General features: G+C 40.1%; 1 pseudogene; it reads left to right on the top strand.

Moving 5' to 3' along the window:
- Positions 1 to 411: 411 nt before the first annotated feature.
- Positions 412 to 14,713, top strand: part of LOC122145179 — a 32,384-nt pseudogene continuing 18,082 nt past the window's right edge.

The raw sequence follows: 14,713 nt of genomic DNA, 5'->3' as shown, positions 1-14,713 counted from the left end.
GATGTGGTTGATGAGGATGAAAATGAAGCATTGGAACCCTCTCAGCCTGCCTGCCCCGCATACGGTGAATTGTTAGAGGTTATGGGGCGTGATTAAGTCTTAATTGGAATCACGAAAAGTCCGCTCGCAACAGATAAGATGAGCGTTTCATGATCTCCCAATTCCGACAAGTCTTCTGTGTTTGCCAGACCTGCACACCGAGGTGGAAAGGTCTTGGAAAAACCCATATTCGGCTCGCATTCATCTTTTTCACTGCGCAAATTATGCGAAAGTTGAGGGATTGCGAACACGGATATGCATCGATGCCTCCCATAGACGAGACGTTGGCAAACTATCTTTTAATGGGAAAACATTGATGTTGAAGACTGTGACCCTGCCGTCATAGCCTCTGAGAATGAAATCTAAGCGGCAATGGTGGCCACGGAGAGACATCCCTGGATTAATCTGGCTGACATCGGGGAGAAAGAGGAAAGAGATAATTTTCCTTTCTTCTTCCTAGACAGTCTTTATGTTGAGTAAGTTTGGCCTCCTCTCGCTTAAGAGAGTCGTTCTGCTGAGGCTTCCGCTCATCAGAACTCCCGGTAGACAGTTTAATCAAGTGTTCGGCCCTCTGTGGGGCCACCTTGAAAGACAGTCTTTATGTTGAGTAGGTTTGGCCTCCTCTCACTTAAGAGAGTCATTCTGCTGAGGTCTGCGCACATCAGAGCTCCAGGTAGACAGTGTAATCAAGTGTTTGGCCCTCTGTGGGATCGTCTTGATAAACTGCCTTTATGTTGAGTAGGTTTGGCCTCCTCTCACTTAAGAGAGTCGTTCTGCTGAGGCCTCCGCTCATCAGAGCTCTAGTTAGACAGTGTAATCAAGTGTTCGGCCCTCTCGAGGCCACATTGATAAACAGCTACAAGGACTGAGCATTGTTAGGCTTCCTCTCGTTTAAGAGGGTTATTCTGCTGAAGCCTCCACTCTCCAGAGCTCCGTGTAGGCAGCATTAAGGTGTAGGCTTTTTTCTTTGAGCCTCACAAACTGTTTTAGTGTTGAGTGTAGCCAGGTCTCCTCTTGTTCTGAGAGTCGTTTGCTAGACCTCCACTCTAGAGCTCCAGACTTTGGTAGATGACCTAGTCTATGACGTTTGCATAGTTTTTAGCTTACCTGTAGGAGGTTTCTGGCTCGTGCTCTGGCCACAGTGAATTTGTTGAGACAGGGATGATGTTCCTTTGAGTCTTGACTTAGGGAATCCAGTTGTTTGGGCACTCATCCCTCAGCATGGTGGTGTTGGTATACCGTTCCCCTAGCGCCCTAGGATGCAGCGTGGAGTTCCCTTTCGAAAGGGAATGTCTCAGGTTACGCATGTAACCATGGTTCTATCACTATATCGACGCTGTGTCTCTCTCTCTGCCATGCTTCGGGCACTCCTGCATCCTTTAGACAAAGAAGTGGATGTTGTGGATGTCGTACTGATTATGTCATGGGCTACACCTGCTAATGTCAAGTTCATTGTCGTTTTTTCATTCATGCTTCAGACACCGGACACGCTGGAGGCGTTCCCTTAGCGCCCTCTAGAGGACGCAGCATCTCGTTCCCTATTCTCAGGGAACCAGTGATTAAATGCGTAACCTGAGACGGTTTCTCGTTATAACAACTTAATTTTCTCATGATCTCGACATAACGAAAGTTGTGTTTTTCTCATTATCATGACTTAATTTTCTTATGATCTCAACATAACGAGTTGTTTTCTCGTTATAAACAACAACATAATTTTCTTGTAATCTCGACATAAAAGTCGTTTTCTCATTATCACAACTTAATTTTCTCTGTGTATGTGGCATAAAAACATGGTATAGAGGCAGCATTATCGCAGCATCATGGATGATCGTATTCGCTTTTACTTTGATCAGGGACTCACTCAAACTGAAATAGATCTGTGTCTGTCAGTGATTGACAATTTACACATAAGTGTTCGACACTTGAGAAGGAGGCTGTCAGGTCTGCAACTGTATTGTCAAAGACAATATAGCGATCCTGAATGTGTATTCAATTTCATTGCTAGTCAACTTGAGGGACCGGGATGTCTGCATGGCTCGGAATGATACATGAAAGATGACGTTTGAATGGTTTGCGGCTGACTAGAGCAATGGTTAGAGAGATACAGATAAAGTCTGGATCCATCAGGTGTGGTGGAAAGAAGAGGGAGAAGGTTGCGGAGGCGACATTATGGAGGGCCAGGCCCTATCTATGGCACATGGGTTCTTATGACAAACTGAAGCCGTATGGCATAGCAGTTAATTGGCTGCATTGATGGTTTTTCACGGTACATCATCTGGATGCAAGTTTACTTCACCAATAACAATCCCTGAGTAATTGTTGGGTATTATTTTCACGCTGTTGCTGAAAGAAGGGGTTGCCCTCAAATAATCCTAAATGAAGACTCGACAGCAACTGTGCATGGACCGTGTGTCTTTCAAGGAACAAGCCAAGCAAACCAGAGAATAGAAAGTTGGTGGGGTATCTACAGATGACAAAACGCATATTACTGGATGGATATGTTCAAAGAACTGCAATCAGTTGGTGATTTCACAGGTGATGCAACCGACAAAGGCCTTATACAGTTCTGTTTTTACATTTCTTGCATGTTGTTTAGCCTGCTATTAAATTATCTTATTTGTTAAACATTTATCCAAAACACTAAATGGGGCACATCTATTTTGGCATGTTTACTCATGTTTGCCTAAATTTACTCCATTAGGCAAATGTAGCCCAACTGTCCAATTGCCTTTTCTTATTATTATTAGATGTGTAATCTGTTTTGTATTATTTAGTTCACATATATCTGCTTGTCCATATAAAATATTTTGAGAAAAAATACTAAAGGCGTTTACCTTACCCTATGATTTTGTTAATCATGCAGGGTTATTTGTTCAAAAGTGTCATATTTTTAATGTATTTACTTAACATTTGGAAGTAAATTAATCTCTCTGCCATTTGTAATTTGTTTAAAATTTTGTTTGATCGGTCGCTGTTCATTTGATGTGGTGCTGAATTGCATGTCCACATGAAAATAGTAAATTGGCAATAGGCGGAGGTGGGATTCAGCACTAATACTTAACATAAATGTCATAAATAAAACTACTGGAAAACTATTCATGTATATATTACAAATAAATATCCAAAACAACTTACAAATGAGGGAGAAAACAACACTCAGGCTGCTGAGTATCATAGTCTAGCAGTCTGAGTGTTGTTTTCCTCTCATTTGTAAGTTGTTTTGGATATTTTTTTTTAAATAGCTGTACACACATAAATAGTTTTCCTATATTTATTATTTTACTATTTATTTACTTGTTTTATATCTTTAGATTGTTTTATATATATATAATATATATATATAATCTTCTTTTCTCCACACTAAACCATGTCGCAGAGGATTTTTTTTCTCTCGCTTCTTTTCTCCACACTAATGTTCTACTTCTACTGCTTCAGTAAATACTGCCAATTCACTCCTTTTCAACTCACTGCTTTGTACTCCTTTATTAAAGCGTAATATGCTTTGTTTTAGGAGGAACTGGTCACTGTTGTAAATGTGGAATAACCACTGAATCTGACGTACCACCACCAGAAATTACTCGTCATCCATTTTTTTTTTGTTTGTTTGTTTTTTTTTTATATTGACTATGGCATTCCATTCGTTTTTCAAATTGGTATGTTTTGCAGGGCCGCAAAGAAGTATAGAGCTGAGTATCATCAGCATAACAGTGAAAGCTAACACCGTGTTTCCTGATGATATCTCCCAAGGGTAACATGTAAAGCGTGAAGAGTAACGGCCCTAGTACTGAGCGCTGAGGAACTCCATACTGCAATTGTGATCGATATGATACCTCTTCATTCACTGCTACGAACTGATGGCGGTCATATAAGTACGATTTAAACCATGCTAATGCACTTCCATTAATGCCAACAAAGTTTTCTAGTCTATGCAAAAGAATTTTGTGGTCAATGGTGTCAAACGTAGCACTAAGATCCAATAGCACTAATAGAGAGATACAACAACGATCAGATGATAAGAGCAGGTCATTTGTATCTCTAAGGAGAGCAGTCTCAGTGCTATGATACGCTCTAAATCATGACAGGAAATCCTCACAGATACCATTTTCTCTAAGAAGGAATATAATTGTGAGGATACTACCTTTTCTAGTATCTTGGACAGAAAAGGGAGATTGGAGATCAGTCTGTAATTAACTAGTTCTTTGGGGTCAAGTTATGTTTTTTTTGATGAAAGCCAGCCAGTTGAAGTTTTTTAGGTGTCAAATACTTTAATTGTTTATCTGAGCCACATAATATACCACACTTTTTGTCATTTATATACTGTATATCTACATCTATGATTATAAATTTGCCTAATTTTTAAACACAATTTTTATATAACAAAAATAAGCTTTATTAAATGAACTATGATTTATAAGCTGTTTTTCCTTCTGGGCCTGAAATTGGGTGATTTTTGTCAATAATTAAACAATATTTTGCTGTGTGTGTTTTTGTGCTGTTACCTTGACTGATTTAGGGCTGTCATAGAGAATAAATTTAACACATAAACTGCCAATATGTGGCAGCAAGTCCCTTTTTATTAAATGATTCACTGAATCAATTCCGTCAAGCGATTCATGCCGTCAAGCGATTCGGTTTTAAACAGCCGATTCAGTAGAAACAAAGCAAGTGACCGCCTTTATGAATGGATTATTAGTCATTGGCTTAGTCAATTCATTTATAAATGAATTAAACCATTGAACTATTTTTGAGCTTGTGCGCAGCTTGTTGCAATATTAAGTTCTGATTTATCAGTCGCTGTTATTTAGTTCGTAAATTATTATACTTAGTCAATTTTAATATTTCATTTAATGACAAGTTTTACACAACATTATTAATATAAAGGGGATGGTAAGAGTATAGTATAGTCAAGTTATGTTTACCACAGATTTTATTTTACTCATAAATTGTTATATCAGAATCTGAGTGTGTGCAGTTTACTCTGGAAGTAAACCAGCTGCGAATTAGACTTTCTGGGTTCTGGTGTCATACCTGAACCACTCTAAGATGTCCACATCTTATAGACATTGTTTGCACTTACATATAAAGTACAGTGTAGGCTATATAAATGCAAGTCAGTGATTTCAATGCACGCTTTAGGCCTACTTATAAAGGATATTACAGACAGGACCAGTTCAAATATTCTTTAAATGTGCTATATAGGATTTCTCCAAGTATAATCAGCAAACAACTATTTGCGATGTAAAGATACAGTGTAGTAATGACCTTAGCATCCCAGTGTGGCCAAAGCACACGTGTGAAATGCAGTCTGAGATTCAGTGGTCTAAGAGTGGTCGAAAAATCATATGACACCTTGAAAAAGGAACTTATCTTTTTTTGTAAAGCTTCTTTACAGAGGCATTTGAATTCTGTTTGCATCACCAAATCATGATGTTTCTTTTTATCCCTTTAAAGCTGCTTTGAAACAATCCGTATTGTATCACTGGTTGCGTTGTGTGTTCTTCCAGCTAATGTTAGAACTTACTAGTTTTCCAAAACAGTGGCTATGAAACATGCATCATTCGTGTGACCATTTCAATAACCATAAAACATGAATACTGTAGCAAACCTCATGTTAATCTAGAATCTTATGAAGTACATACCTTTATCTTCCTCCATTTTTTTGAAGTGCACAGGACAGACTCAATTACGGCTGAGTAGAATTGTTTCAGCAGCTCCTGTGGCAGGTTAAACTTCCTCAGCTGGCGAAGGAAGTACAACCTTTGTTGGGCCTTTTTAACAATGTAGTCAATGTGATTGTCCAAGTTCAGGTCCTGAGAGACGTGGTTCCCATGAATCTGAATGACTCCACTGCAGCTACAGTGCTGTCTATGATGGTGACTGGGGTGAGTGCATGGGGGGTTTCTCCTGAAGTCCACGATCATCTCCACTGTTTTTATAGTGTTCAGCTCCAGGTTATTAAGACTGCACCAGACAGCCAGCTGCTCAACCTCTTGTCTGTAAGCAGACTTGTCACCGTCCTGGATGAGGCCGATGACTGTAGTGTCATCTGCAAACTTCAGGAGCTTGACAGAGGGGTCTTTAGAGGTGCAGTCGTTGGTGTACAGGGAGAAGAGCAGTGGGGAGAGAACACATCCCTGAGGGGGCACCGGTGTTGGTGGAGCAGGTGTGTTGGACATGAATTTCCCCAGTCTCACAAGCTGTTGCCTATCTGTCAGAAAGCTGGTGATCCACTGACAGATAGAGCTAGGAACAGAGAGCTGGTTCAGTTTTGGTCCTGGAGGGCTGTTGGGATGATGGTATTGAAAGCTGAACTAAAATCCACAAACAGGATCATCACATAAGTCTCTGTTTTGTCCAGATGTTGCAGGATGAAGTGCAATCCCATGTTGATTGCATCATCCAACGGACCTTTTTGCTCGGTAAGCAAACTGCGGGGGTCCAGTAGGGTCCAGTGATGTCCTTCAGATAAGCCAGAACCAGTTTTTTTCAAACAACTTCATGATGACAGAACGTTAGAGCCACAGGTCTGTAGTCGTTAAGTCCTGTACTCTTGGTTTTCTTTGAAACGGGGATGATGGTGGAGCGTTTGAAGCAGGAAGGCACTTCACACAACTCCAGAGATCTGTTGAAGATCTGTGAAAAGATGGGGGCCAGCTGGTTAGCACAGGTTTTCAGACAGGCTGGTGTAACACCATCTGGGTCTGGTGCTTTTCTTCTTTTGTTCTTCCTGAAGACCTGGCGCACATCGTTTTCACTGATTTGAAGTGCAGGAGCGGGGGAGAGTGGGATTGCAAGAGGTGTTGACCCTCTGGAGTCGGCTAACGCGGATACGCGTTTTTGAGGCAAATTCTCATGATAAGAACTTCTCACTGAAAAGAACTTAAATTACACTTTCAGTTTTGATCGTACTGATAAAAGCAATACATCACACATATCTGTAAAGGGTCTACTTTTATTTGTATACACACATGATGGCAACAAAACGTTGTGCACTTATAAAATAAAGAAAACAATCAGAGTGCGCTGTCTGCAGCCTTTGTCTGCGCTGATCTTCATTTAGAAACGCGTCATTAAAATGAACTGTAACTCAGTGAATACTCAACACAGAGACATGAGAGATATATCTATAGAAAGCTTGACATGTCTAGTTTTAAAATAAGTGCTACCAAAAACAAATATTCTGTGACAAAGTAATCCACATGAAAACAACATGATGTCCAGCCTTTCACGTCTCCATTCATTATCTACTGCGACCACGCCCACCGCGCCGAGCGTGCTATTGTTATTATAAGCATCCCGCTGCGGGCAACCGCCCATCATCAGAGCAAACAAAGCAGCGAGACTGTTGTCATGTTTTTTAAATGTTACTGTTTTGCTTCGCGCTGAGAGGAATAAGACATAAATTCACCTCAATAAGACCCGCTGAGAGGAATAAGATTTGTGATTACCTCAGAAAGAAGAACGAAGCGGCTTGACCCAGCAGAGATATACATGAGTGTTGATTAATTTACAAATAAACTGATCCCGTCCTATCTCGTTGGCACCAAAGTTTTTCTCAGTCCTCCAGAAGTGTTCACGGCCGTGGGAAGAAAAGGCACAACAGACACAAAATCTGAGTATACCTTTACTTCAATCTTTATTGTCTTACACAGGGTATATATAAGGATAAAATGAGGGTGGTACAGCCCTTTCAACCAATAGGATACAGATTACATATGGGTTGAGTATGAGCCAAAACAACAAGTTATATAAGTCATACATATGTTCAGGAACTGGACATATAAGGAATAATCCTGGCAGTGGGACTCTTCAAACTTTCAGTAAAGTACAACCTAAACCCAGTAACCTGAGCCCACAAAGGTCCCCCCCCCACCATTCTTCACCGATTGAACCCTATGCATCAACTGCGCATGCGGGTATACATTGAGGTAAAGAGATATCGGAATAGAAAAGAGAGAGAGAGAGCACACAGATGGGAGGAGGGAGAAAACCAAGGGGGAAAGAAAGGGAGGGTAGGAGCAAGGCAGCAGATGAGATCTCATATAATAAAAACATCTGGAAGGGAGGAGGGATTATAGAGAGCACAAAAACATCTGGCAGAGAGCATAATATAAATCTAACAATGTAGTAAGTCTTTTTTATTATTAATCTACTTGTATTAGTTTTCATATAACTTGTACACATTTTACTAGTTAGACTTTTTCAAGACTATAATTCCTGACTAAATGTATAATCAGGTGAAACATTATGAAGTTTCATTTACATCTTCTCAATGTTTCAGGATGCCAGGATGTTTTTTTTTTTATGTTCTATAACATAGACAGCTCTGGTGTAAATATTTTTAATGTGTTATACCCTGTCATTGGTGTTTGCAATCATCTGAGGTAAAAAATAAATAAATTATTAAGTAAGCTGTAAATATCACTGACAATAAATGTGCTATGTGGTAATTGTGTTCTTTTTTTTCCTATAGATTACTGATAATTTATAGGAATGGTATCAGTGACCATCACAATAATGTTAATAATGCAGTTTTATTGCGTAAACAGCATGCTTACTTTTTTTTATTTCAGATAAATAATAACCTGTTGCAAGCGAGCCAATGCAAATAAGCAGCCCACTCAGGAACCTGGAACACAGCTGAGACCCCCAAGCGAGGCACACACTCCCCATTCTCTTCAAAGTCTCTTCAAAAAAGTGTGTCCTTCAAGCACATAAACAATATACATTTTGGAAATGCCAGGTATGTGATGTTCATTTATATATATCAACATGACACATGAAGCCTGCTTTTATTTGATCCAAAATACATAGAAAGTTGCATTGTGAAATTTTTTACTATTTAAAAATAAATAACTGCTTTCTATTTGAATATATAGTTTTAAATTTATCCCCTTTATTCCTGTGATCAAAGCTAAATTTTCAGCATCATTACTCCAGTCTTACTCCAAGTGTAGAATAATCGTATACACTAAACCCCTTTGAAAAAAGCTGGGAGTCATATATACACTACAGTATATATATATAGATATATATATATATATATATATATTATAATATAAACTTTATTTAGCACACAAGTGATGATAAACCAATAAGCATGTTAGAAACGATGCTGTTCTTTTCAATTAATAAAAACACAATCATGTACATACAGCTATTTACATATTATTGTAGCCCAGTTTGTACTGATTACAGTGGGATTAGACTTTGAGGCCATGTATCTATTTATACTGAGCAACTGAAAAAAGCACAAAATTCAAGGGGATGTCCAAAACACTCTCCAGGCCCCCAAAACCCACTAGACCTCAGAGGGTTAATGGTTGTGTAGAGAGATGGTCACGGCGAATGGGGGTGGGGTCTTTCAAATCTACAATAAAAATCAATTCAGGTCATTAGCAAGTCGTTGATTTGTGGGGATGTGTCTTGTAGTTAGTGATGGTTCTCAGTCCCTTTCCACACTGAAGTTGAGTCATTGGAAGTAAACTGGTCTTCCAACTTTTTAGCGCGCAGTCCTTTTAGCCACTCTAATCTCTTTTGTTCAATGTGTTCTGGCCTGATTATACAAGACTCTGTCCCCATTTCTGTAGGCATCCTCTTTGGCCTGACGAAGGATGTCTAGTTTTGCTGTAAACCATGGCTTATCACTGTGAATGTTAAATAGTCCTGGTAGAAATACATATAATCCTCACAAAACTAATATAGGATGTTTACGGTCTCTGTGAGCAGTATCGTCCAGATCGCGGTGGTAGCAGCTTCAAAAACACTCCAATCAGTGAGGTCCAAAACAGGCTTTTAAATCCCTGCTCTGTTTCGTTGTGTTCCATCTCTTTACAGTCTTTACTACAGGTTTTAGCAGATTTAAGTTTCTGCCTGTAGGTTTGTATAAGATGAACCAGCACTGATCAGACAGTCCCGCCGAGAGCTGCTCATGGAACAGATTGATAGGCATCCTTTATTGTGTTGTAACAGTGATCCATTAGATTACTGTCTCGGGTGGGACATGTAACATTCTTGTCTGTATTTTGGCAGTTCACGGGAGAGATTGACTTTATTAAAGTCCCCCAGAATGATTAAAACAGAGTCTGGGTGTTGTTCTGTCTGTCTCCGTGATCTGATCAATGAGTTTCTGTAAAGCCAGGCTTATGTTGCGCTTGCAGAGGTATGTAAAACACTCACCAGAATGAACGAGTGAAACTCCCGTGGCGAATAGAACGGCTTTGCGTTAACAAGAAGCCTTCTAGATCTGAACAGCAAAATCTTCAACACAGTTACATCTATGCACCACCTTTCATTGATGTAAAAGCATGTCCCGCCGCTGAGCGATTCCCTGTTGATTCTGCGTCACGATTTGGTCTAAACAGCTGAAAAGATTTCCGGCAGATGGAGCACGCTGTCTGGGATGGGCGTCATTTCAGCCAGCTTTCCATGAAACACAGAGCAGCATAGTGTGAGAAAACCTTATTTGTCCTGGAGAGCAGAAGGATTTCGTCCGTTTTGTTGGGTAGAGAGAGGAGATTTGCCAGATGTGATGCTAGGCAAGACGGCGTTCAAAATCCACGCTTGTTTCTCTGATCCTGACGAGCGCACTGGCTCTCTTCCCCCGTCTGCGCTTCTTGAAGCGCTTTGATCAGCGCCGCTGCTCCACTGACAACAATGTTCAGTAAAACGTCCGAATAATTGAAATCCGGTTAAAAGTTGTTGTGGTGTGTTCTGCAGAATGTTCAGCATTCATCCCTGGTGTGAAACTGATCATGTTTGACAAACAAAAACAAGAAAAACAACAAAACAGTACGTCAAACACTGGAGAGAGCCAAGTACACTGAAGCAGCCATCTGTGGTGCCATCGACGAGCTAAAATACTCACAATAGTAGCTTCCTGAGTATCGATATATCGAAAACTTGGCAGCATCGATGTGCACTTCCCTAATAAATACGGAGTTTCTAAGCGGCCATGCATTATTTATCAATCTGCTCAAGTATATATTTGAAAATATTTGTTGAAAATGGCACTGTCCTGCCTTATTCGGGCAAAGTAAATGGGAGACCAACCTGTCATATACAGCGTATCTAAAAACAAATCTACCCTCATCATCATTCCCAGTGTGTTCAATGGTTTTACAATGTAACCTCCTCATCCGACTAGATAAGCACCCCCTTATAGTTTTATTACGAGCACAAGTGATCAGAGGCTGATACTTTGTAATACTTGTTTTTGAAAACGTGCCCACATCGCATTGTTTTTAAATGGGACTCTTGATCAGGCAAAGGAAATAGCTTTTATGGTGCAAATATTTACCAAGTCATCGCACGGCGACACTTGCTCGCTTTAATACTCGAGAATTTAGGGCATTCTCATTCAATCGATAAGATATTTAGAGCCGAAAATTGGTGTGCTCGCAATGTCAAGATTATGTCTGATGTGAAGAGAATCAAAAGCGAGACCATACGCCATGACATATAAACGTTGTATGTATACTAGATACCAATCCCAGATGCAAATCCTTTTAAAAGAAAAGCAAAAATATAAATTATTGATTAGGTTGACCAAATATTCCAGTTTTTCCCCAGGACATGTCCTGGCCAGGATTTCTATATTGTCCTAAAATATCCCGTGTTGGTTTTGGTTTCCTGTTGTCATACTTAAATGAAGGTAATGGATTGTTTGACCAATAACATGCATACTTGGTACCGTAATCGACCAATCGGTAAGGTGTGCGAATCGTGTGAGCTACAGAGAACCGTCAAAGCCGTATGCAGAATATGTACGGGCGGTAAGTGAGTGTTCTATCTTGAAGCATCACTGAGCATACCGATCGGTGTATTGGACAAAAAAAAAAGCAAATACTCACGGTACTTTGTCATACAACAATTGGTCGTATGCAGCGCAACAAGCCAAACGTGGATATTATGAGGCATAATAAATCTGGCCAGGACGGCCTGGGAATGGCCATTGGTCAACGTAGGATTTATGTCTGTTGAAAGGCATAGAACAAAAAAGAAAAAGGACCAGAACAACTATACATACCAGCCCCAACCACAGACATTCACACTTGTATCGAGGAGTAAAATAGTTCAAATATTTCACCATCTCGTCATTTTCAGTTTCATTACTTCCTTATTCAGGTTTCCTGTTTGCGCATCATCTTTATTACAGTTCGGACAATTGAAATTCATATTCTGCTGGTCTGGGGGGGGGCCTGTTTCTTTCTTCTTTGTCCGGTGACACCTTTCGGTCCACTTTCAGCTTTGTTTTTTCAGCTTTCTTCCCACTTGCAGTCCTTCACTGATGAGAGCACCAAAATCAATCTTTATGGTATTTGCTCACACAGTCTCCCGTTCCTCATAGAAATTTGGGGTCCAGCAGGGAATTAACTAAAAATTGTCATATCTACATTGTCGTCGCGGATGCGTCATACGACCCTCGTCTCCGTGGATTTTAAAGAAAGGCAATCCCGGGAGGGCCCTCTATTTTTTGCCAATTTACCAACCGCAGCCTATCCACTTTGGCTTATTAAATACATTGTGCCATCCTTTCACTTGTATGTTTCTTTTCAATATAAACATGAATAATTATTCCCTTTTTTGGCTCAATAATGTTACTTTGAAAAAAAAAACTCATTTCCCATGCAGAAAATTTGTTTTCTAGGGATGTCATGGTGTTAGACAATCACTCTCCCGTCCTTCTCCCACAGACCCCCTTAGGAATTCTATATTTAGCCATATCAATGAACGTCCTAGCCCTTTGTTCGGCCTCATATACACAATGGAACCAAGGACACAGGGCTTCATCCACCAGGGTAATACATAGACCCCCTGATGATCTTTTTTTCCAATTCCAGTTCATTAAATCCATTCTCTTTTTAATTTCCTCTACCATATCTTATGTCTTTGGAGCTCATACTATGAACCTGACTCCAGATAGGTTACCTCCCCTGTTAATTGCATCCGTCACACTGTAATTTGGTTTACTCATACATTCTGAGCAATAACGAAGACAATTTACTTATTCAACATGTAATCTTCTTGTTGAACTTCCACATCCATAACAAAATGTGTTTATGCTTATGGTCCATTCCTTTACATTCCGCTGTTCCACTCTCCAACTGAAATTTAGGCAGAGAGAGTCAAAAAGTTCCACGTTGCCAGTCAAGTCAAGTCACCTTTATTTATATAGCGCTTTAAACAAAAAAGATTGCGTCAAAGCAACTGAACAACATTAACTAGGAAAACAGTGTGTCATAATGCAAAATGACAGTTAAAGGCAGGTTGTTTTTGTTGTTCATCTTGAATTCAGTGATGTCATCATGCAGCTCAGCTACAGTTTAAATAGTATCCCGTGTAATAATTTGTAAATCAAGTCAACCGGTAGTCGCGCTAAATTGTAAGTGTCCCAACTAATGCAAGCCAGAGGGAGACAGCGGCAAGGAACCAAAACTCCATCGTGACAGAATGGAGTAAAAAACCTTGGGAGAAACCGAGTCGCAGTCAAATGCCATCTCCTCTGACCAGAACTAAAGTCGCAGTTCAATTCCAGGCTGGCAGCAAAGTCATATTGTGCAGAAGAATCATCTGTTTTCCTATGGTCTTGTCCCGTGTGGTCGCCTGAGACAAGGTCTGTACAGGTGATCTGTCTCTGGGGCTCTAGTTGTCCTGGTCTCCGCTGTCTTTCCAGGGCTGTAGAGGTCCTTTCTAGGTGCTGATCCACCATCTGGGCTAGATACATACTGGTTTTCGGGTGACTGCAGTGACCCCTCTGACTTGGATACAGACTGGATCTGGTGGCCTACGGTGACCTCTCGGCATCAGAGAGAAACAGACCAATATGACCGTAGATGATATTCTTCCTAGCCATGTAACAAGTACATTGTGTGTGGTGTAAGTGCCGCCCGGTTTCGGTTTACCTAATTAATACAGCCTATTAGAAGTGTATTAGTATGTTATGTGTAAGCCAGTATTAAAGAGATGGGTCTTTAATCTAGATTTAAACTGCAAGAAGTGTGTCTACCCGAACAATGTTGAGTAGGTTATTCCAAGTTTAGGCTAAATAGGAGGATCTGCACGCCCAGTTGACTTTTGATATTCTAGGTATTATCAAATTGCCAGAGTTTGAGAATGCAGCGGACATGGAGGACTATAATGTAACAGAGCTCATTTCAAAATACTGAGGTGCTAAACCATTCAAGGGCTTTATAAGCAATAAGCAAGATTTTTAAAATCTATCACGATGTTTGATAGGGAGCCAGTGCAGTGTTATTGGGACAGGGCTAATATGATCATACTTCCTGGTTTCTAGTAAGAACTCTAGCTGCTGCATTTGGACTAACTGGAGTTTGTTTACTAAGCGTGCCAGAACAACCACCCAATAGAGAGCATTACAATAGTCTAACCTTGAGGTCATAAGCATGGATTAACATTTCTGCATTTGACATTGAGAGCATAGGCCGTAATTTAGATATATTTTTGAGATGGAAAAAATGCAGTTTACAAATGCTAGAAACGTGGCTTTCTAAGGAAAGGTTGCTATCAAATAGCACACCTAGGTTCCTAACTGATGACGAAGAATTGACAGAGCAGCCATCAAATCTTAGACAGCATTCTAGGTCATTACATGCAGAGACTATGTATTGTGTTAGATTTGCAAATTGGTATGTTTCGCCGGTGCCGCGAAGAA

Source organism: Cyprinus carpio, chromosome A5, assembly GCF_018340385.1.
Source record: "Cyprinus carpio isolate SPL01 chromosome A5, ASM1834038v1, whole genome shotgun sequence".
NCBI lineage: Eukaryota > Metazoa > Chordata > Actinopteri > Cypriniformes > Cyprinidae > Cyprinus > Cyprinus carpio.
Note: the sequence above shows the minus strand (reverse complement) of the source record. Positions and strands in the feature narration are given on the sequence as shown.